Source organism: Arvicola amphibius, chromosome 3, assembly GCF_903992535.2.
Source record: "Arvicola amphibius chromosome 3, mArvAmp1.2, whole genome shotgun sequence".
In the NCBI taxonomy this organism is placed as follows: domain Eukaryota; kingdom Metazoa; phylum Chordata; class Mammalia; order Rodentia; family Cricetidae; genus Arvicola; species Arvicola amphibius.
In genome coordinates this window covers 75,239,923-75,262,027 of record NC_052049.1, presented here as the reverse complement: position 1 = coordinate 75,262,027, position 22,105 = coordinate 75,239,923, and the positions used below count along the sequence as shown (strand labels likewise).

The following is a 22,105-nucleotide window of genomic DNA, read 5'->3' as shown; positions in this document are numbered from 1 at the left end:
TGTAAATGGACTCAACTCACCTATAAAAAGGTGCAGGATAAGACTATATATGAAAACAGAATCCATTCTTCTTCTGCATACAAGAAACACATCTCAACCTCAGAGACAAACATTGTCTCAGAGTAAAGGGTTGAGAAAAATCAGTCAAAAGAGACTAAGAAGGCCATTTCATATTAGTAACAGGAAAAAAATCCATCAAGAGGAAATTTCAATACTGAACACCTATATGTTAAAAAAAAACTTCTAAAGCATAAATCATACATTAAACACCACACACTAATAGTGGGAAACTCTCCCCTATCACCACTAGACAGGGCAATTAGACAAAAATGAACAGAGAAATAAGAGAACTAACAGATGTTATAACTCAAATGGACTTAACAGACATCTATAGACTATTCCATCCAAATGGAAAAGAATATACCTTCTTCTCAGCACCTCATGGAACCTTCTCAAAAATTGACCACATACTCAGTAACAAAACAAACCTCAACAAATACAAAATAATTGGAATAACCCAATGTACCTTATCAGATCACCATGCTATAAGACTAGAAGTCAACAGCAATACTAATTGTAGAAAGCACATAAACACATGGAAATTAAACAGTGCTTACCTGAATCATCAATTGGTCAAGGAAGAAATAAAAGGAGAAATTAAAGACTTCCTAAAATTCAATGAAAATGACCATGCAACATACCCAAATTTATGGGACACAATGAAAGTAGTGTTAAGAGGAAGGTTCATAGCACTAAACGCATACATAAAGAAGCTGGAAAAATCCCACACTAGTGAATTAACAGAACATTTGATAACTTTAGAACAAAAAAAGCAAACTCACCTAAGAGAACTAGATGGCAGGAAATAATCAAAGTGAGAGCTGAAATCAACAACAAATAGAAACAAAGAAAACAATACAAACAATCAAATGACAAAGAGTTGGTTCTTTGAAAAAGTCAACAAAATAGACAAAACTTTATCCAAACTAACCAAAAGGGAGAGACAGAATATCCAAATTAACAAAATCAGAAATGAAAAAGGGACATAACAACAGACACGGAGGAAATACAGAAAATTATCAGGTCATATTTCTAAATCTTGTACTCCACAAAATTGGAAAACTTAAAGGAAATGGAAAGGTTTCTGGATAAATATCACTTACCAAAAAATATAAGGAAGTTAAACAGTCCTATAACTCCTGAAGAAATAGAAACAGCCATCAAAAGTTTCTCAACCAAAGAAAGCTCAGGACCAGATAGTTCCAGCTCAGAATCCTACAAGACTTTCACAGAAGAACTAATACCTATACTACTCAAATTATTCCACACAAGAGAAACAGAAGGAACATTGCCATACAGTTTTTATGAGGCTACAATTACACTGATACCCAAACCACAGAAAGATAGAAAGAGGATTACAGACCAATCTCACTCATGGACATTGATGCAAAAATAAGAAATAACATACTGACAAATTGAATCCAAGAACACATCAGAACAATCATCCACCATGATCAAGTTGGCTTCATCCCAGAGATGCAGGGATGGTTCAACATATGAAAATCTGTCGACATAATCCACCATATAAACAAGCTGAAAAATAAAAACCATATAATCATATCATTAGATACTGTAAAAGCTTTTGACAAAATACAATATCCCTTCATAATAAAGGTCTTGGAGAGAGCAGGGATACAAGGAACATACCTATACATAATAAAGGCAACATACAGCAAGCCAACAGACAACATCAAACTAAATGGAGATAAACTCCCAGCAATTGCACTAAAATCAAGAACAAGACAGGTTGTCCACTCTCTCCATATCTATTCAATATATTTGTTAAGGTCCTAGCTAGAGCAATAAGACACCAAAAGGAGATCAAGGGGATAGAAATTGGAAAAGAAGACGTCAAACTCTCTATTTGCTGATAATATGATAATTTACATAAGCGATCCCAAAATTTCTACCAAGGAACTTTTACAACTGATAAACAATTTCAGTAATGTAGCAGGATACAAGATTACCTAAAAAAAAAAAAAAATCCTGTACACAGATGATAAAAGGCTGGGGAAGAAATCAGAGAATCAACACCCTTCACAATAGCCACAGATAGCATATAATATCTTGGAGTAACTATAACCAAACAAATGGAAGACTTGTATGACAAGAACTTTAAATCTTTGAAGAAAGAAATTGAAGAAGACACCAGAAAGTGGAAAGATCTCCCATACTCCTGGGTAGGCAGAATGAACATAGTAAAAATGGCAATCTTACCCAAAACAATCTACAAATTTCAGTGCAATGCCCAGCAAAATCCCAGCAAAAATTTTTAAAGACCTCGGAAGAATGGTACTCAACTTCATATGGAAAAGCAAAAAACCCAAGATAGCCAAAACAATCCTGTACAATAAAAGAACTTCTGAAGGCATCACAATCCCTGACTTCAAACTCTACTATAGAGCTACGATACTGAAAACAGCCTGGTATTGGCAAAAGAACAGACAGGAGGACCAATAGAACTGAATAGAAGACCCAGATATCAATTCACACACCTTCAAACACATGATTTTTGACAAAGAATCAAAAAATATCAAATGGAAAAAAGCATATTTAACAAGTGGTGCTGGCACAACTGGATAGCAACATATAAAAAAATGAAAATACATATCTATCACCATGCACAAAACTCAAGTTCAAATGGATCAATCACCTCAACATAAAGCCAGCTGAAGGTGTGTGGTTGATCGGCAGTTATGATTCACCAGACAAGCTTTAATATATATAATTCAGTTTTAATAAAGGAAAGGAAAGGGAATTTACAAATCCAAGGTTCCAGTGAGGAACGCAGGAAAACAAAGAGCAGGTAGGCCGCAGGCCCGCAAGATTTTATAAGTCAATATTAGCCTAAGGGGGGCATGCCTAAGAGGTTCACACCTAAGAGGGACATGCCTTTAGACCAAGGGGGACATGCCTTACAAAACAAGGTTTTTGGCTAGGCTTCCCCTTCATCTCCCCCTTTTGTCTAAATAAGACAGAACCAAACCAAATACAACTATATTCAATAGGAACAAATAATAAATATAAAATTACAAACAATATTAAGAAGAAACATATAACAAAAGTTTTACTAAACATTCTATTTCAAGGAGTCTAAATAATGTAGAGGGTAACTACAATTTCTAATCTTCAACCCCATCAAAGATCTGAGAAGGGAAGTAATATTACTTAAGCAACCAGAAAGTACAAACAAGAAACTTCCAAAATGTGCAACAAATGACAGAGACAACTAACTACCTGGGCAGTCACACAAAGTTTCGTTTTGCAATGTTGAGGCAACCAACTTTGGCTAAGGCCTAACACAACTGACATAACATTTTTCAAAGGCAAGGAACTTTTTGTAGAACTGTCCTACCCTGTCTTGGCAAGATAAGACAATCCTGTTTTTATCCATTTACGGATACTCTGAAACTCTGTCAGTGGTCGAGGTATGGGCTTTTTCTTTGCCTAAAGGCCACTTCTGCCAAGAAGAAGACAAGCTCCCAGTGGAGTGTCTTTGGTGCTCAACATTCTCTCGGGAGTAGAGTGGTGTTGCCAGGAGTGATTGTGTCTCATAAGTACCAAACTCTAGGTTAGATTAAAGGCCATGTTCTACAGCTTTTCAAAGAGGTCGGAGATTATACTATCTATACTAAATATAATTTCTATGTATCTAAAAAACCTGGAAAACAACTGTGCAATAAATGAGGACAATATCCCCAAACGTAAACAATGTCATTATACAAATAATATCAGAGGTAGAAATGTACATTGCAATATGATAAATATCTCAATATAACAATTGTTTTAAACAGAGGTAGAAGCATACTCTCATACAATAGAGGTAGAAGCATACTCGCATACAATGTTCAATATACAAGAATCAACACCAATGCAATTTTCTAATAACAATAATTCACAAATACCAATCATCCCATCAAACCAGGTAATTACCCCCCCCCTTTTTTTTCATAAACACCCCTGAGTCCATATAATACCTCCCCCATCCCCTCAACCCTATACCAACTACTAAATAATGTCCCTAAACCAGAGGGCAAACTCTGTTGGGAGAGGGGGCGTCGTCCTCTAAGATTGCTTCTAGCTGACATGGGGGCGACGTTCTTCTCAGGGGTTTCCATGAAAGCAAATGATGGTAAAATTCCCAGAATAACATTTGGTCGAGGAAATTGTAACTAGCCTCTGAGTGTTTTGAGGAGGTCCGGCCAGAGTGTTGTCAAAATTGTACACCATTTGAAACTGTCTTGTGTAGTTGGTACCAAAAAAAAAAACAAAAAACAAAAAAAGGTCTAATTTTAGCGCTATTAAAAACATGACGTCATAGTAACCAGGTGAAATTGATGTTGTGGGGCCCCATCTTCATCCTGGAAACTTCAAAGATTACTGAAGGAAAATTTGTTGTTTGTTACAGGAAAGGTAAACATTATCTACAAAGACATATACAGACATATATATTCGATGGAAGGTATAATAAAGACAGACAGATATGAGGAAAGGCAAAGAAAGTTTATCAAGTATCATCATCATCATCATCATTATCATTATTATTATTATTATTATTATTACTATTACTATTATTATTCTGTCCCATTTCATGGCTCCTGACCTGAGACAGAAACTCTGAGATATCTCTTATAAACAGGCTTGGAATTGAAGAAGGACTGAGCCATAGTCCAACTCCAAAACCAGCTCTATATACATATAAATAAAAGCACTATATATATGTAAAAAATGTTTTATACTTACTAAACATATTCGGGCTCTGTGTTGATCCATATTAGGTTGTAACTAGTGTCCATGCATCAGTATTTAAATATCCAGGGTCCCTTAAGTTCTTTGAAGATGAATGGTTTCCTGTGGAGATAAGAAAAGAAACCAGCCCCCAACCTATATGCTTTTCTTACCATCAGTATGATCATCATCCTTGTGAATGAATTATTTTTCTTTTCCAAGGGGCTTCTTCTCTTCAAACCGAACCTTTATTAATTTTGACAGTATCCACAATTTTTCCTCTCCTGTGGAGACAAGAGCAAAACCCCTTCCCCAACGCAGCACATCTCCTGGCTTCCATTGCGAGGTCAGCACATCCTTGAAATAAACTGGTTGATTTAATTCAGCAGACTTTTCCATTATCCAATGTCTTTCTGCAGCCTTTGTCCCCTTCTCATTAGCGTTGAGAAAATTCAAATTCAAAGTTAATAAAGCACTATGTAACCTATTTCTAGGGGTATTTTCCACCCCTTTCTGTTTGTTTAACATATCCTTTATAGTTCTATTTGATCTTTCTATGACTGCTTGACCTGTAGGATTGTATGGTATACCTGTAACATGCTTAATATTGTAATATGCAAAAAACTGTTTCATTTTCCTAGAGACATAAGCTGGACCATTATCTGTCTTTATTTGTGTAGGTATACCCATGATGGCCATAACTTCTAATAAGTGAGTGATTACTGAATCAGCTTTTTCTGAGCTTAAAGCAGTTGCCCATTGAAAACCTGAATAAGTGTCAATGGTGTGGTGTACATATTTCAATTTGCCAAATTCTGCAAAGTGAAGCACATCCATCTGCCAGATTTCATTCCTTTGAGTGCCCTTTGGATTAGCCCCTGCAGGCAGTGGTGTTTGCTTATAAAAAGAGCAAGTAGGGCATTTCTTTACAATTTCCTTAGCTTGTTGCCATGTAATAGAAAACTCTTTCTTCAAGCCTTTGCTATTGACATGATGTTTTTTTATGAAATTCAGAGGCCTGCAGCACACTACCAATCAACAATTGATCAATTTCTGCATTACCTTTTGCTAGAGGACCTGGCAGATCCGTATGGGATCTGATGTGTGTTATATACATAGGGCAAAGCCTGTTCCTGATCATGTCTTGTACCTGGATAAACAATGAGGTTAGTTCTGTATCATCAGGTATAAATTCAGCAGTTTCAATATATAAGATTACTCTTTCTGCAAATTGTGAATCAGTAACTATATTAAGCGGTTCTTTAAAATCCCTTACCACCATAAGAATGACATATAATTCTGCCTTCTGGACAGAATCATAAGGGCTTTGTTCCACCTTACTCAAATCTTCTGATTTGTAACCTGCTTTCCCTGATTTATTAGCATCAGTATAAAATGTATGTGCTCCAGTTATTGGAGCATCACAGATGATTCGAGGGAGAATCCAAGAAGTTCTCTTTATAAAGTTAAGACTCTTGCTTTTCGGATAGTTGTTATTGATTTCTCCCAAAAAATTAGCACAAGCTCTTTGCCATGGTTCGTTATCTTCCCACAACTTTTTTAGTTCATCAGCAGTGAAAGGCACTATAATTTCTGCTGGGTCTATGCCTGCTAGTTGACGAAGTCTCAATTTGCCTTTTATAATTAATTCAGAGACTTTTTCCACATAAGTTTTTATTTTCTTACTTGGTTTATGTGGTAAAAAGATCCATTCTAAGATAATATCATCTCTCTGCATTAAAATTCCTGTAGGAGAAATTTTGGAAGGCAATATGACGAGAATACAACTGAGCTCTGGATTCACCCTGTCCACATGTGTCTCTTGTAATTTCTCCTCAATCATTCTCAGCTCCTTTTCTGCTTCAGCTGTTAATTCTCTGGGACTGTTTAAGTCTTTTTCACCATCCAAGGTTTCATTTAAATGAATTATCATATCAGGTGTTATGCCAACAGCTGGTCGTAAGCTGGAAATGTCTCCTAACAACCTTTGAAAGTCATTGAGAGTCCGTAACCGATCTCTCCTAATTTGTGCTTTTTGTGTCTTAATTTTTTGCAAACCTATTTTATAACCTAGATAATTAACAGAATCTCCTCTCTGAATTTTTTCAGGAGCAATCTGCAATCCCCATTTAGGTAAAAGTATTTTTACTTCTTCAAACAGTCTTTCTAAAGTAGCCATGTTTGAATCAGATAACAGAATATCATCCATGTAATGATAAATTATAGACTTGGGAAATTGCTTGCGTATTATCTGCAATGGTTGATTTACAAAATATTGGCACAGGGTGGGAGAGTTCAACATGCCCTGTGGGAGGACGGTCCACTGGTATCTCCTTGTAGGTTGAGAGTTATTATAAGTAGGCACTGTGAAGGCAAACTTTTCTCTGTCTTTTTCTTGTAAAGGTATAGTGAAGAAACAATCCTTTAAATCAATAACTATGAGAGGCCATCCTTTTGGTAATAAAGATGGCAGAGGAATTCCAGATTGCAGAGAGCCCATAGGTTGAATAACCTTATTGATAGCCCTGAGATCTGTCACCATTCTCCACTTACCAGATTTTTTCTTAACAACAAATACAGGAGAATTCCAAGGGCTGGTAGATTCTTCTATATGTCGAGCATCTAATTGCTCTTGTACCAGCTGTTCTAAAGCCTGCAACTTTTCCTCAGCTAATGGCCATTGCTTTGTCCATATTGGTTTCTCAGTCAACCATTTTAGAGGCAGTGCTGTTCGTATCTCTGAAGGGCCATCAATTGCTTTGCATTCTTGTACAGCCCGAACAGCCGGTTTCCGCCTTCTGTAATATCTTTTAATATTTCCCTCGGTGATATAGGCTCTAGAAGCAGCAGGAATGTTAATTTGGGTATTCCATTGCTGTAATAGGTCACGGCCCCATAAATTCACTGCAATATTGGCTACATATGGCCTTAATTTTCCTATTTGTCCTTCTGGCCCTATGCATTCAACCCATCTCGTGCTCTGCCTTACTTGAGATAGGGTTCCAATTCCCAGGAACTGAACATTTACATCCTGAAGAGGCCAATACGGATGCCAAGATTCTGGAGTAATGATACTTAGACATCCGCACCTGTGTCCAGTAGGCCAGTAATAAAAACGCCATTTACACACACTCTTAACTTTGGTCTTTGTTCATTTATAAAAGTCTGCCAAAATACACGTAACTCATCTTTCAGGCAATTTTTGCTTTTAACAGCAGGCATGGGGCTTTCTAATTTTCTTGACGAGGCATGTTCTCGGCAGTAACGGGAAATGACTGGACCACATTCACCATGGGGGCCTGCGAGAGGCCCCCCATTGAGTTTCCCAGTGGCAACAGGTTGCCTTGTCTATCTCTTGTTGACCTGCACTCATTTGTCCAGTGTCTGCCTTTTCCACATCTCCTACATGTACCTGAAGGCTGAGTCCTCCTACGTCTGTTATTTCTAGAAGAGGCATTATTATTATTATTATTGTTGTTGTTATTATTATTATTATTATTATTATTATTATTATTTCTGAAAATCCATTGTCTGCAATTCCTTTTAATATGTCCCATCTTGCCACAATTCAAACATTTGGTAACTTGATGCCTCCTTTTTGCATTAGAAATTGCTTCTTCTACCCATGCTTCAGTGCCATAGTCAAATGATTCAACATTCATTGTATGCAATACCCATTTGTCCAAGGGCGCTGACCTCATCTTTAAAGGCCCCAGGATCCTTTTACACTCCACATTGGCATTCTCATAAGCCAAAGACTCAATTATTATACGTCTTGCTTCTGGGTCAGATATCCCTATCTGTACAGCTTTAGTTAGCCTTTGTAAAAAATCACTAAAGGGTTCTCTCTGACCCTGTTTAACTCTGATATATGATTCCAGTCTCTGTCCTGGGTCTTGAACCCTGTCCCAAGCCTTTAAGGCTGCTGTAGTACATATGGATAAGGTGTGTTCATCATAATTAGCTTGTTCCAGAGGATCGGAGAAAAGTCCTTCACGTAGAATTTGATCTAGGGAGATCTCAATTCCCTTTGCTCTTTCCTGCTGTTCTAAAAGTTTAGCCTCTTGTCTGAACATGCATTTCCAATTTAATTGTGACCCACTCTCTAGAACAGCTGATACTAATTGTACCCAATCATGGGGCATTGCCTTATTGCTTATAGACCAAGTTTTGAGCATCTCTCTAACAAAGGACGAATGTAGCCCAAAGTTCATAATGGCTTGTTTAATTTCTTTGAGATCATTCATATGGACGGGTTCCCATGTATATTCCTTGATGACCTTAGGGTTTTTGGAACCAGTCACCTTTTCTGACGTTATTATTGGAAAGGCAGGTAGAACTTTATGGAGATTATCCCGAGAGTTTTACTCATTGACGGAGTTAAATTTCGCCTTTCTACCGTTTGCTCCTGTTCATCATAGTCTATAATTTCCTCAATCTTTTCTAATCTGCTTACTATTGCCTTCTGTAAGGCCTGGATCTCCTGTCCAGAATTATGCTCCAAGGCCTTCATGGAGGATTCCAAAACATGAAGTTTGTCCAGTAGAGTTAGTATCTCATCCTTGGATAGAATTTTCATGGCATGAATTGTGCCTTCTTGTATTGACAATCTGTCAGCCAATCTGTCATATCCTTTAGACAAAGTCCGATTTTCACATTCAGCAGTTTTAATTCCCTCTGATAATGTTTCAGACAGGGACTGAAGTTTACGATCCAAATCAGCTGTTCTCTCCTCCGCAGCAATGAATCTCTCCTTAATATCAGACTGTAGTTTTTCTAAATTTTGCTCATTTGATAGAGTCATATCAGACAAAGCCCTTTTCCCTTCCTTGAGACCTTCAAACTCTTTCTTGGTGTCAGTCTGAATTGTTTTTGCAAATACCTCAACCGACTTAAAGTTGTCACTCAAAACAGTTGTGCCCTTTCTTAAGCATTCAACCTCTGTCCTAAGAATCCTGGTTTCATTCTGTAAGGACTTTATTATTTTTCTATTTTCAAACCATGTAAGGGAGAAACCAAATATGAGAAAAATTGCAAGCCCTATAAACATCCAAGTTATGGGGATATCATATGTATCCTGCAATATTTCTACCATAGTATAATTAAATAGACTGCAGAAGCTTTCAACGGTGATATGGTCAGACATTTTTTTTTTTTAATCAAAAGAGATTTTACCTGTAATGACTGTTCCCTGCCAGTAGGTGGCAAGGGCAGTAACTGCTCGGCCAAACCGAGTCTGCAGTACCGGCGGAGCTGGAATGCTGGGACTCCGGCAGTAACTGCTAGTCTCCGGCAGGTCAGGGCCCAGGCCGAATTCAGCCGGGACTGGTGCTGCCTGAGGGGTTAGCGAGCTCGGACTGAGTCACCCGCACATGTCCTTTGCTCAGTACAAGCGGGGCTGGGACAGGCTAGTCTGGGAAACTGCTCTGAAGCAATCAAGAGCCCAAGGCTGAATCCCTGCCACGCAGTGCGGGAACTGGAGCTAAAGGCTCCCAAATGCCCGAGTTGGACGCCAAATGAAGGTGCGTGGTTGATCGGCAGTTATGATTCACCAGACAAGCTTTAATATATATAATTCAGTTTTAATAAAGGAAAGGAAAGGGAACTTACAAATCCAAGGTTCCAGCGAGGAGGGCAGGAAAACAAAGAGCAGCCAGGCTGCAGGCCCGCAAGATTTTATAAGTCAATATTAGCCTAAGGGGGACACGCCTAAGAGGGACACGCCTAAGAGGGACACGCCTTTAGACCAAGGGGGACATGCCTTACAAAACAAGGTTTTTGGCTAGGCTTCCCCTTCAGCCAGCAAAACCAAACCTTATAAAAGAAAAAGTGGGAAAAATACTTGAACACATTAGCACTGGAGACTACTTCCTGAATATAACCCAGTAGCACAGACACTGAGAGAAACAATTAATAAATGGGACCTCCTGAAACTGAAAAGCTTCTGTAAAGCAAAGGAGATGGTCAACAAGACAAGAAGACAGCCTACAGAATGGGAATAGATCTTCACTGACCCCACATCAAATAGAAGTCTGATCTCCAAAATATACAAAGAAATCAAGAAATTGTTCACAAAAGAACACATAATCCAACAAAAGAGTTGAGTACGGACCTAAACAGAGAACTGTGAACAGAGGAATCTAAGATGGCTGGAAGACACTTAAAGAAATGTTCAACATCCTTAGTCATCAAAGAAATGCAAATCAAAACAACTCTGAGATTCCATCTTATACCTGTTAGAATGATCAAAATCAAAAACACTGATGACAACATATGCTGGAAAGGTTGTGGGGAAAGTGGAACACCTCTGCATTGCTGGTGGGAATGCAAGCTGGTACAACCCCTTTGCATCAGTGTGGCAATTTCTCAGAAAATTAGGAAACAACCTTCCTCAAAACACAATAATACCACTTTTGGGTATATATCCAAAGGATGCTTAATCATGCCACATGGATATGTGCTCAATTATGTTCATAGCAGCTTTGTTTGTCATAGCTAGAATCTGTAAACAAGCTAAATGCCCATTGACTAAGAAATGGATAAGGAAAATGTGGTACATTTACACAATAGAGTACTACACAGCAGAAAAAAATAATGACAGCTTGAATTTTTCAGGAAAATGGATGGAGCTAGAAAACATTATTATGAGTGAAGTAATCCAGACACAGAAAGACAATTATCATATGTACTCATTCATAGGTGGTTTTTAAACATAAAGCCAAGAAACCCAGCCTACAAACCACAATCCCAGAGAACTTAGATAACAATGAGGACACTAAGAGTGACTTACATAGATCTAATCTATATGGGAAATAGAATGTAGAAAAATACAAGATCTCCTGAGTTAATTAGGAGCATGGGGACCTTGGGGGGAGGGTTGAAATGGGGAGGGGAGAAGCAGAGAGGGGAGCAGAGAAAAATGTAAAGCTCAATTAAAATCAATAAAAAATTATTATACCTACAACAATTTACTGAAAACTTTTAAGGGAGATAATTTAATTTGATTAAGAAATAAATAAATCAATTTGCAAATTGTATCATGGCAGACAATATCACCACCCAGAGATTTAATAACCTTTTTGTTTTTATTATGAATGGAATATTGTATGGCTTATATGGGGCTCCTAGTATATCCATTTTTATGATCATGGAACTTAACCTTGTTCTTCATATTTTATCCTTAAAAAAATGGTTTGATAACAGAGTCAAGTATGAGATACTTTTAGAAATGATACAGTCTTTATAGAGTAATAATGAAAGTATTTATACCATTGTAAATGAAATATTAGCTGAAAATATTAATTCCATTGAAAAGCATAATTTTAATTTGACAGACAAAATTCAATCCATGTCAATGGGTTATGAAACCTTATAAAATGGTACTGGGAGATTATCTGAAAGGATACTGTTGAAATTGACAATAAAAATCTGTTAAAAATTATGAAAAGTTAGTAGATACGAGTTTCTCTCTGGGAAGGCAATTTGCACACTATCCAAATAATACTCAAGGATCCAAAGTTATCATTAATGGAAAAATTTAATATCTCAGAATCACATGTGTGGAAAGAAAACCAGAAAGTATTTAATTCAGTGAAATCATTAGAAATATTCACATGTGAATTCATGTGGAGGTCAGAGTGAAAGCAGGTGTGAGTGGGTGCAACAGAAGGAATCATGGCTGCCAAAGTGTTTGAGTCCATCAGAATGTTCGGCCTGGCTTTAGCAGTGGCAGGAGGCGTGGTGAACTCTGCCTTGTATAATGTGGATGCTGGGCACAGATCTGACATCTTTGAACGATTCCGTGGAGTACAGGACATCGTGGTAGGGGAAGGGACTCACTTTCTCATCCCTTGGGTACAGAAATCAGTTATATTTGACTGCCACTCACGACTACGGAATGTACCAGTCATCACTGGTAGCAAAGATTTGCAGAACGTCAACATCATACTACCGATCCTCTTCCGGCCGGTGGCCAGCCAGCTCCCTTGTATCTATACCAGCATCGGTGAGGACTATGATGAGTGGGTGCTGCCTTCCATCACCACAGAGATCCTAAAGTCGGTGGTGGCTCGCTTTGATGCTGGAGAATTAATCACCCAGTGAGAGCTGGTCTCTAGGCAGGTGAGTTCTGACCTCAAAGAAAGAGCAGCAACATTTGGGATCATCCTGGGTGACATGTCCTTGACACATCTGACCTTCAAGAAGGAATTCCCAGAAGCAGTGAAAGCCAAACGGGTAGCTCAGCAGGAAGCAGAGAGAGCCATATTTGTGGTAGAAGGCTGAGCATCAGAAGAAGGCAGCCATCATCTCTGCTGAGGCCAACTCCAAGGCATCTGAGCTGATGCCAACTCCCTGGCTAGGGCAGGTGATGGCCTGATTGAGCTGTGGAAGCTGGAAGCTGCTGAGAACATTGCTTACCAGCTCTCTCTCACTCTCAGAACATCACCTACCTGCCAGCAGGGCAGTCGGTACTCCTTCAGCTTCCCCAGTGAGGCCCCTGCTTTCACCTTCTCAGGCCAACCAGGTCATGGCCTCAATCATTCTGAATACACTTTCCTTCTACCTCACCCCACAAATCACTGTAAAATTCCATGATTGGCTTAACATGAAGGAAATAAAAGCAGAACACTTCAGATCAAATGAAAATTTTGTTGTTCCACTTTTTTACCCACTTTCATATCCAGAGTTGCCAAGTCCTTATACAGATTGGCTTTCTGACTTTGGAGCCTGCCAGCCTCCCACCCCAGGCACTGACAGTTGGCAGAAGACAGGCAGGGCAGTGTGTAATGGATAGGCACACAGCTGGTGCCCTGGGTAGACCTATAGACATATATTAAAGATCTGAGGACAGTGGCACACACAGTTGAACCAGAAAGGCAAGCCCTCAATTTTTTCAGCCGTTGGAACCTGCACAGACACAGCTAGGGAGGGCCAGAGTGATGGACGAGGGTCATCTGTCTATGTGTTACTTTCATTGGTTAATAAAGAAACTGCCTTGGCCCTTTAATAGGACAGAAAATTAGGCAGGCGGAGTAAACAGAACAGAATGCTGGGAAGAAGGGAAGTGAATCAGATGCCATAGCTCTCCTCTCTGAGATACACGCAAGCTAGAATTTTTCCTGGTAAGCCACCACCTCGTGGTGCTACACACATTAATAGAAATGAGTTAATCAAGATGTGAGAGTTAGCCAATAAGAGGCTTGAGCTAATGGGCCAGGCAGTGTTTAAAAGAATACAATTTGTGTGTTGATATTTCGGGGCATATGCTAGCCAGGCGGCTGGGAGCCAGGCTGCAGGAAGTGGCCCGCAGCTCCTTCTACATCAGAGGAAGTGGTCTATTTTAACCATAAGGCCCAGTCCCTCTAACTGACCAGTGGAAGCAGGTGTGTGTGAACAGGGCATGGAGTGAGGAATCTACCAAGCAAGGTGGGTAGGCCTAGTTCTGCTGCTTCCATCAGAGCCCTAACACCAGGATGGACTTGGAGTAGCACAAGAGGCCTGGACTGAGATGTGAGTCCTGCTGAAGACTTTTTTTCACTCCCCCAATTAGTCCTCTCAAATACCCAATGGGATTCCAGCTTGAAGGATTGCATCTTATCAGGGCTGAGCACACCTGCCAAAGACATGAGAATTTGCCTTCTACTCCCTCTAAACAATTGCCCTTCCTTCCCAAGAACTGCAGGACCGGGGCTCCGAAGGAAGCAATCAAGGGAAGAAAACACAATGTAAGCTGCTGTCAATAAATGACACCCAGACCTTCTAGCTTCAAAATAAATAAATAATAAATAAATAAATAAATAGAATATTCACAGGTCAGGAGAGTCAGACTTTACAAAAGACAGTGAAAGAAAATGATTAAAAATTTGAATTGATTGAGGAAAGTATCAGAACGATATACAAGGAAAGGAGGTACAAGCCAAGTACTTAGCTTCACTAGTACCTCTTCAAGTCAGAGATTGCTTACCAAGAGATTTAGCTACTTATTCCATTATTACCCCTGAAAAGCCACAAATACTCAGTACCCAAATGGATACAAAGGATGTAAATGGAAACCTATAGGTATAAAAACACTAAAAGAAATTAAGAAATAAGTAGTATCTGATGGTAAGCATTCACCATTTTTAAGGAGATGGTACAGTCATGGGCTTCAAGCACTAAGCCTACTTCACATGATTGGCTTTAATTAGTTTCAGCAGTCTTTGAAGATGGGCCACAGTTATGGTGGAAGTGTTGTTTGAGAGAGAAGGCTAAAGGATTATAATGCAAGGAAGGGTCAAAGGATTTGAGGCTTCCCAATATCAAATTCTTGGCAGGGATCATTATGCTGATCCCCAGAGTCAAGCTATTTATGATGAACACATCTTGTCCCTAAGCCATACTGCTGCCTTAAATGCTTAGAACAGGATTCAAGAACCATGATGAAGAAATGAATCATATATTAAAGTTAAACAAGAACCAAGAGAACACCAGTGACTTTTTACAAAGATTAACTAAAGCTATACAAATAGGGGTAACAGACTAAGAAGCTAAACAAGTACCTATTGAATCTCTGGCTTTTTGAAAATGCCAACTTAGAATGCAATGGTGTATTTGAGTCTTTAAAGGTCAGATCAGCACAAATGGATGAATGGATCCTGCATACAGTAAATGTTGAGGCATTTGACTATAAAGTTGAGGCTTGGGTATAAAGAAACAATTTCCAAAGATGAGGAGATCAAAAATGTTAAATGTTTTCATTGTGGTAGAATAGGACATCCAAGAAAAGATTGCAGACAAGGTATTACTAGAAATAATATCTTTTCTGGGAATGGCAAAAATAGAAGGTCTCAATATTCTGGATTATGTAGAAGATGTGGCAAAGGCTGATATCAGACCAATGAAAGTAGATCATGAAATGATCTTCAATGAAAGTAAATCTACAAGAGACCAACAAGGCCACCGATTAACACTGAGAAACTCCTTGAGGGGCCTTTCACAGGCCTCCAGGTCAAACATGGTCCAGTTATTCCAAGTCACTGTGGAGGGCATATCTCCCCAGGATAATTAAAAAATTCAATGTCTGTTGTAAAAAAAATACTGTTCTGATGGATAGAATAAACATGGAGGATAAGTAAAATTTACAACAGAAAATAGGAAATGTATATTTTGGCAGACTTCTATAAATGATCAAAGACCAAAGCTGAGAATACAAATAAATAACTTTGTAATTGAAGAATTACTGGACAAGGGGGCAGATGAGACTATTATTACTCCAGAATCTTGGCATGCAAATTGGCCTCTTCTGGAGGCAGATGTTCAATTTCTAGGAATTGAAACCCTATTTCAAGTAAAACAAAGCATGAGAGGGGTTAAATGCATAGGGTCAGAAAGACAGAGAGAAAAGCTGAGGCTATATGTGGCATCTATAGCAGTGAATCTATGTGGTTATGATCTGCTGTAAAAATTGAAAACCTAAATTAATATTCCTGCAGTCTAAAAAGTGGAACATAAACTAACTAATGTTTCTGGGAAGGATCCCATAGAAATAACATAACCTCTATGACAGCTGGAAGTAATTCTAGAAGATGAAGGACTCTCTCCCACCAAAGTTTGTCCTCAGGGTTAGGGACATTTATTTGGCATTGATTATAAGATGTATAAGGTTGGCGATTAGGGTGAAAATTAAGTAGGCTCAGGTATCTCTTTTGCAATGAAAAAAGAATTGGATGAGATATTAAGTAGATTACTGTGAGCTTACTCACACCAGTAATAATAGTGAGTAATAATGAGAATACTTGTGAGCTATTATTTTATAGACAATTTACATTGGTATAAATTCTTGTATATTGATAAAAATTTAAATTATGTTTGTCATATTGAATATGCTTCTATTTCTGTGTATAATATTTGTGCACCTATGTAAAGGTATTTTGTCATATTCTATGCACACATGTTTCTACCTCATCTTAAGTTATTTTGTATAATGATGTAATTTTAGGATATATTTATCATATTACACTATACATTTCACCTCTGATCCAGATACTTATATATTGTTTACATTTTGAGTTCATTATCTTAATTTGCTGCATAGTTATTTAAAGATTGTTTAATATTTTAATATGAAACCTTACTCTCTACCTTATGTAGGTATTAAGAATTATAGGTCAATAGTCATACATGCTTGTCATAATTATAGTTAGACTAAACAGGTTCTTTAGATGTAAAGAAATTTATTCATGCACCTTTTTCATCCTCCCATGTTTGGGGCCATAAAGTCCCATCGCTCAGCCTGTTTGGGCGCTGGGACCAGGTATTGAGTGCACCCAGGGGGGTGGGAGGTCCATTGTTTCAATAGTCTGCCTGCATCAAGGTAGGCCCTTTGTCAGTGAGCTGCCTGGCCAGCAAGGAGACCTGATTATCTACCAGAAGATCCATCATTCATTGGGGTGAGTGAGTGCCTGAACTGCCACAGCTGCCCAGAGACAGACCACAGATATTCTTCAACCCCCTACACTTCCTGATCTTCCTGCAGGGGCTATTCTCCCCAGACACTGCCTACCTCTTCCTCTCCCATCCCAGCTTGAACCCAGAACCCCCCCCCTTCATCCTCCCTTCTTCGGGTACATAAAATCCCACAGCTCAGCCTGTTTGGGTGGTAGGACCAGGTATTGAGTGCAACCCGGCGGGTGGGAGGTTCTTTGTTTCAATAGCCTGCCTGCAGCAAGTTAGGCCATTTGCCTGTGAGCTGCCTTGCCAGCAAAGAGAATTGAATTTGTAAAAGAAGACCCATAGGGGATTAGTCAGAGGAAGAGATGGGCAGGCGCCAATGCAAGAATTCCTCCAACAATTTGAAAAACAATATGAAAGCACCAGAACCCAGTGAACTTACAACAGGAGAACTTGAACACACTAATCAAGAAGAAGTAGAAAAACTTGACTTTATGAAAGTAATAGAGTCCCTTAAACAGGAGGTGAAACACTCTCTTAAAGAAATGGATGAGAAGAATAACAAAAAGTTTGAAGAACTGAGTAAATCCTTAAATGATATCCTAGGAAACCAAGAAAAAAATAATCAAATAGATAATGGAAACAGTGCAAGACTGAAGCTTACAGAACACCAAATAGACTGGATCAAAAAAAAAAAATCCCCTCTCCATATTATAATCAAAACACAAAACATACAGAATAAAGAAAGAATATTAAGAGCTGCAAAGGAAAAAGGTCAAGTAACTTATAAAGGAAAACCTATCAGACTAACACCTGACTTCTCTATGGAAACCATGAAAGACAGAAGGTCCTGGTTAGAAGTACTGCAGAAACTGAGAGACCATGGATGCAAGTGCAGACTATTATACACAGCCAAGCTTTCGTTCACTATAAATGGAGAAAACAAAATTTTCCAGGATAAAAACAAATTTAAACAATATGTAGTCACAAATCCAGCCTTACAGAAAGTAATAAAAGGAAAATCACAAACCAAGGAGTCCAACAATGCCCAAAATAACTCAGACATCTAGCAACCCTTCACCAACACATCTCAAAGAAGGGAGACACACAATCTCTACTACCAAAAAAAATGATAACCGGAGTTAAAAACCTCTGGTCATTAATATCACTTAATATCAATGGACTCAATTCAACTATAAAAAGGCACAGGCTAAGAGATTGGATACAAAAACAGGATCCAAATTTCTGCTGTTTACAAGAAACACACCTCAACCACAAAGACAGACATCTACTCAGAGTAAAGGGATGGGAAAAGGTTTATCAAGCAAATGGACCTAAGAAACAAGCTGGTGTGGCCATACTAATTTCTAACAAAGTTGACTTCAAACTAAAATCCATCAGAAGAGATGGAAAGGGACATTTTATACTCATAACAGGAAAAATCCATCAGAATGAAGTCTCAATAATGAATATCTATGCCCCTAATATAAAGGCACCCACTTATGTAAAAGAAATATTACTAAAACTCAAGGCATTCATCAAACCACACACACTAATAGTAGGAAACTTCAAGCAATGGACAGGTTAATCAGACAGTAACCTAACAGAGAATTAAGAGACTTAATGGAGGTAATAAACCAAATGGACTTAACAGACATCTATAGAACATTCCACACAAATAGGAAAGAAAATATCTTCTCTGTGGCTCATGGAACCTTTTTGAAAACTGACCACATACTCGGTAACAAAGCAAACTTCCACAGTTACAAAAAAATATTAGTAACCACCTGTGACTTATCAGATCACCATGGATTAAAATTAGAAATCAACAACAATGCTACCCCCAGAAAGCCTACAAACTCATGAAAACTGAACAGTCAACTACTGAACCACACCTGGGTCAAGGAAGAAATAAAAAAAAGAAATTAAAGTCTTTCTTGAATTTAATGAAAATAAAGACACAACATACTCAAATGTATGGGACACATAGAAAGCAGTGCTAAGAGGAAAGTTCATAACACTAAGTGCCCACTTAAAAAATGGAGAAAGACACATTGGAGACTTAACAGCACACCTGAAAGTTCTGGAAAAAAAGAAGCAGACTCACCTAGGAGGAGTAGAAGACTAGAAATAATCAAACTCAAGGCAGAAATCAACGAAGTAGAAACACAGAAAACAATCCAAAGTATCAATCAAACAAATCCAAGAAACATAAAGCTGGTTCTTGGAAAAAATCAATAAGATTGACAAACCCCTAGCAAAACTCATCAAACGGCAGAGAGAAAACAAGCAAATTAATAAGATCAGAAATGAAAAGGGGGACATAACCACAGGCACAGAGGAAATTCAGAGAATCACTAGATCTTAATACAAAACCTGTATGCCACAAAATTGAAAAATGTAAAAGAAATGGACAATATTTTAGATAAGTACCACATTCCAAAGTTAAACCAGGACCAGGTGAAAAATTTAAATAGTCCCGTTAATTGAGGAATTAGATACTGTTATCAAAAAACTCCTTACCAAAAAAAAAAAAAAAAAAAAAAAAGCCCAGGACCAGATGGTTTCAATTTAGAATAGTACCAGAACTTCTAAGAAGACCTAATACCTATACTCCTTAAGGTATTTCACAATATAGAATCAGAAGAGTCATTGACAAATTCCTTTTATGAAGCTACAGTTACCCTGATACCTAAACCACACGAAGACTCAACCAAGAAAGAGAATTACAGGTCGATTTCACTCATGAACATCGACGCAAAAATTCTCAATAAAATACTGGCAAGCCAAATCCAAGAACACATTAGAAAAATTATCCACTACGATCAAGTAGGCTTCATCCCAGAGGTGCAGGGCTGTTTCTACATATGAAAATCTATCAATGTAATCCATCATATAAATGAACTGAAGGAAAAAAAGCATATGGTCATCTCATTAGATGCTGAAAAAGCATTTGACAAAATTCAGCACCCCTTTATGATAAAGGTATTGGAGAGATTAGGGATAAAAGGGTCATTCCTAAATATAATAAAGTCTATTTACAGCAAGCCGACAGCTAACATCAAATTAAATGGAAAGAAACTCAAGGCCATCCCACTAAATTCAGGAACATGACAAGGCTGTCTACTCTCTCCTTATCTCTTCAATATAGTGCATGAAGTTCTAGCAATAGCAATAAGACTATTCAAATTGGAAAATTCAAATTGGAAAGGAAGAAGTTAAACTTTCGTTATTTGCAGATGATATGAGAGTGTACATAAGCGACCCCAAAATCTCCACAAAAGAACTCCCACAGCTGATAAACTCCTTTAGTAACATGGCAGGATACAAGATCAACTCCAAAAAATCAGCTGTTCTCCTATACACAATGAATAAGGAAGCAGAGAAGAAAATCAGAGAAGCATCACCTTTCACAATAGCCACAAATAGCATAAAATATCTTGGGGTAACTCTAACCAAGGAAGGGAAAGTTCTATTTGAGAAGAATTTTAGGTCTTTGAAGAAAGAAATTGAAGAGGATACCAGAATATGGAAGGATCTCTCTTGCTCGTGGATTGGGAGGATCAACATAGTAAAAATGGCAATTCTACCAAAAGCAATCTATAGATTCAATGCAATCCCTATCAAGGTCCCATCAAATTCTTCACAGATCTTGAGAGGACAATAATCAACTTTATATGGAAAAACAAGAAACCCAGGATAACCAAAACAATCTTATACAATAAAGGAACTTCTGGAGGCATTACCGTCCCTGACTTCAAACTCTATTACAGAGCTACAGTATTGAAAACAGCTTGGTACTGGCATCAAAACAGAGTTGACCAATTGAATCGAATAGAAGAGCAGGATCTTAACCCACAAACCTAAGAACACCTGATTTTCGATAAAGGAGCTAAAAGTACACAATGGAAGAAAGAAAGCATCTTCAACAAATGGTGCTTGCATAACTGGATGTCAACCTGTAGAGGAATGAAAGTAGATCCATATTTATCACCATGCACAAAACTCAAGTCCAAATGGATTAAAGACCTCAATATCAGTCTTACCACACTGAACCTTATAGAGGAGAAAGTGGGAAGTATTCTACAACATACGGGCACAGGAGACTGCTTCCTTTATAACCCTAGTAGCACAGATATTAAGGGCAGCATTGACTAAATGGGACCTCCTGAAGCTGAGCAGCTTCTGTAAAGCAAAAGACACTGTCACTAAGACCAAAAGGCCTCTTACTGACTGGGAAAAGATCTTCACCAACCCCACAACCGACAAAGGTCTGATCTCCAAAATATATAAGGAACTCAAGAGACTAGACTTTAAAATGCTAATTAACCCAATTAAAAAATGGGGCACTGAACTGAACAGAGAATTCTCAACAGAAGAAGTTCAAATGGCTAAAAGATACTTAAGGTCATGCTCAACCTCCTTAGCTATCAGGGAAATGCAAATTAAAACAACTTTGAGATACCATCTTATACCTGTCAGATTGGCTAAAATCAAAAACACCAATGATAGCCTATCCTGGAGAGGTTGTGGAGTAAGTGGTATACTCATCCATTGCTGGTGGGAATGCAAACTTGTGCAACCACTTCAGAAAGCAGTGTGGCAGTTTCTCAGGAAATTCACGATCAACCTACCTCTGGACCCAGCAATTCCACTCTTGGGAGTATACCCAAGAGATGCCCTATCATATTACAAAAACTTTTGTTCACCTATGTTCATAGCAGCATTATTTGTAATAGCCAGAACCTGGAAACAACCTAGATGCCCTTCAATGGAAGAATGGATGAAGGAAGTGTGGAATATATAGATATTAGAGTACTACTCAGTGGGGCAAAAAACAATGACAACTTGAATTTTGCATGCAAATGGTTGGAAATAAAAAACACCA

The 22,105-nt window shown here is 38.2% G+C and overlaps 1 pseudogene; it reads left to right on the top strand.

Annotated features, from left to right (window-relative positions):
* The first annotated feature begins 12,462 nt into the window (after nucleotides 1-12,462).
* Nucleotides 12,463-13,280, top strand: LOC119810584 (annotated as a pseudogene).
* The last annotated feature ends 8,825 nt before the right edge of the window (nucleotides 13,281-22,105 follow it).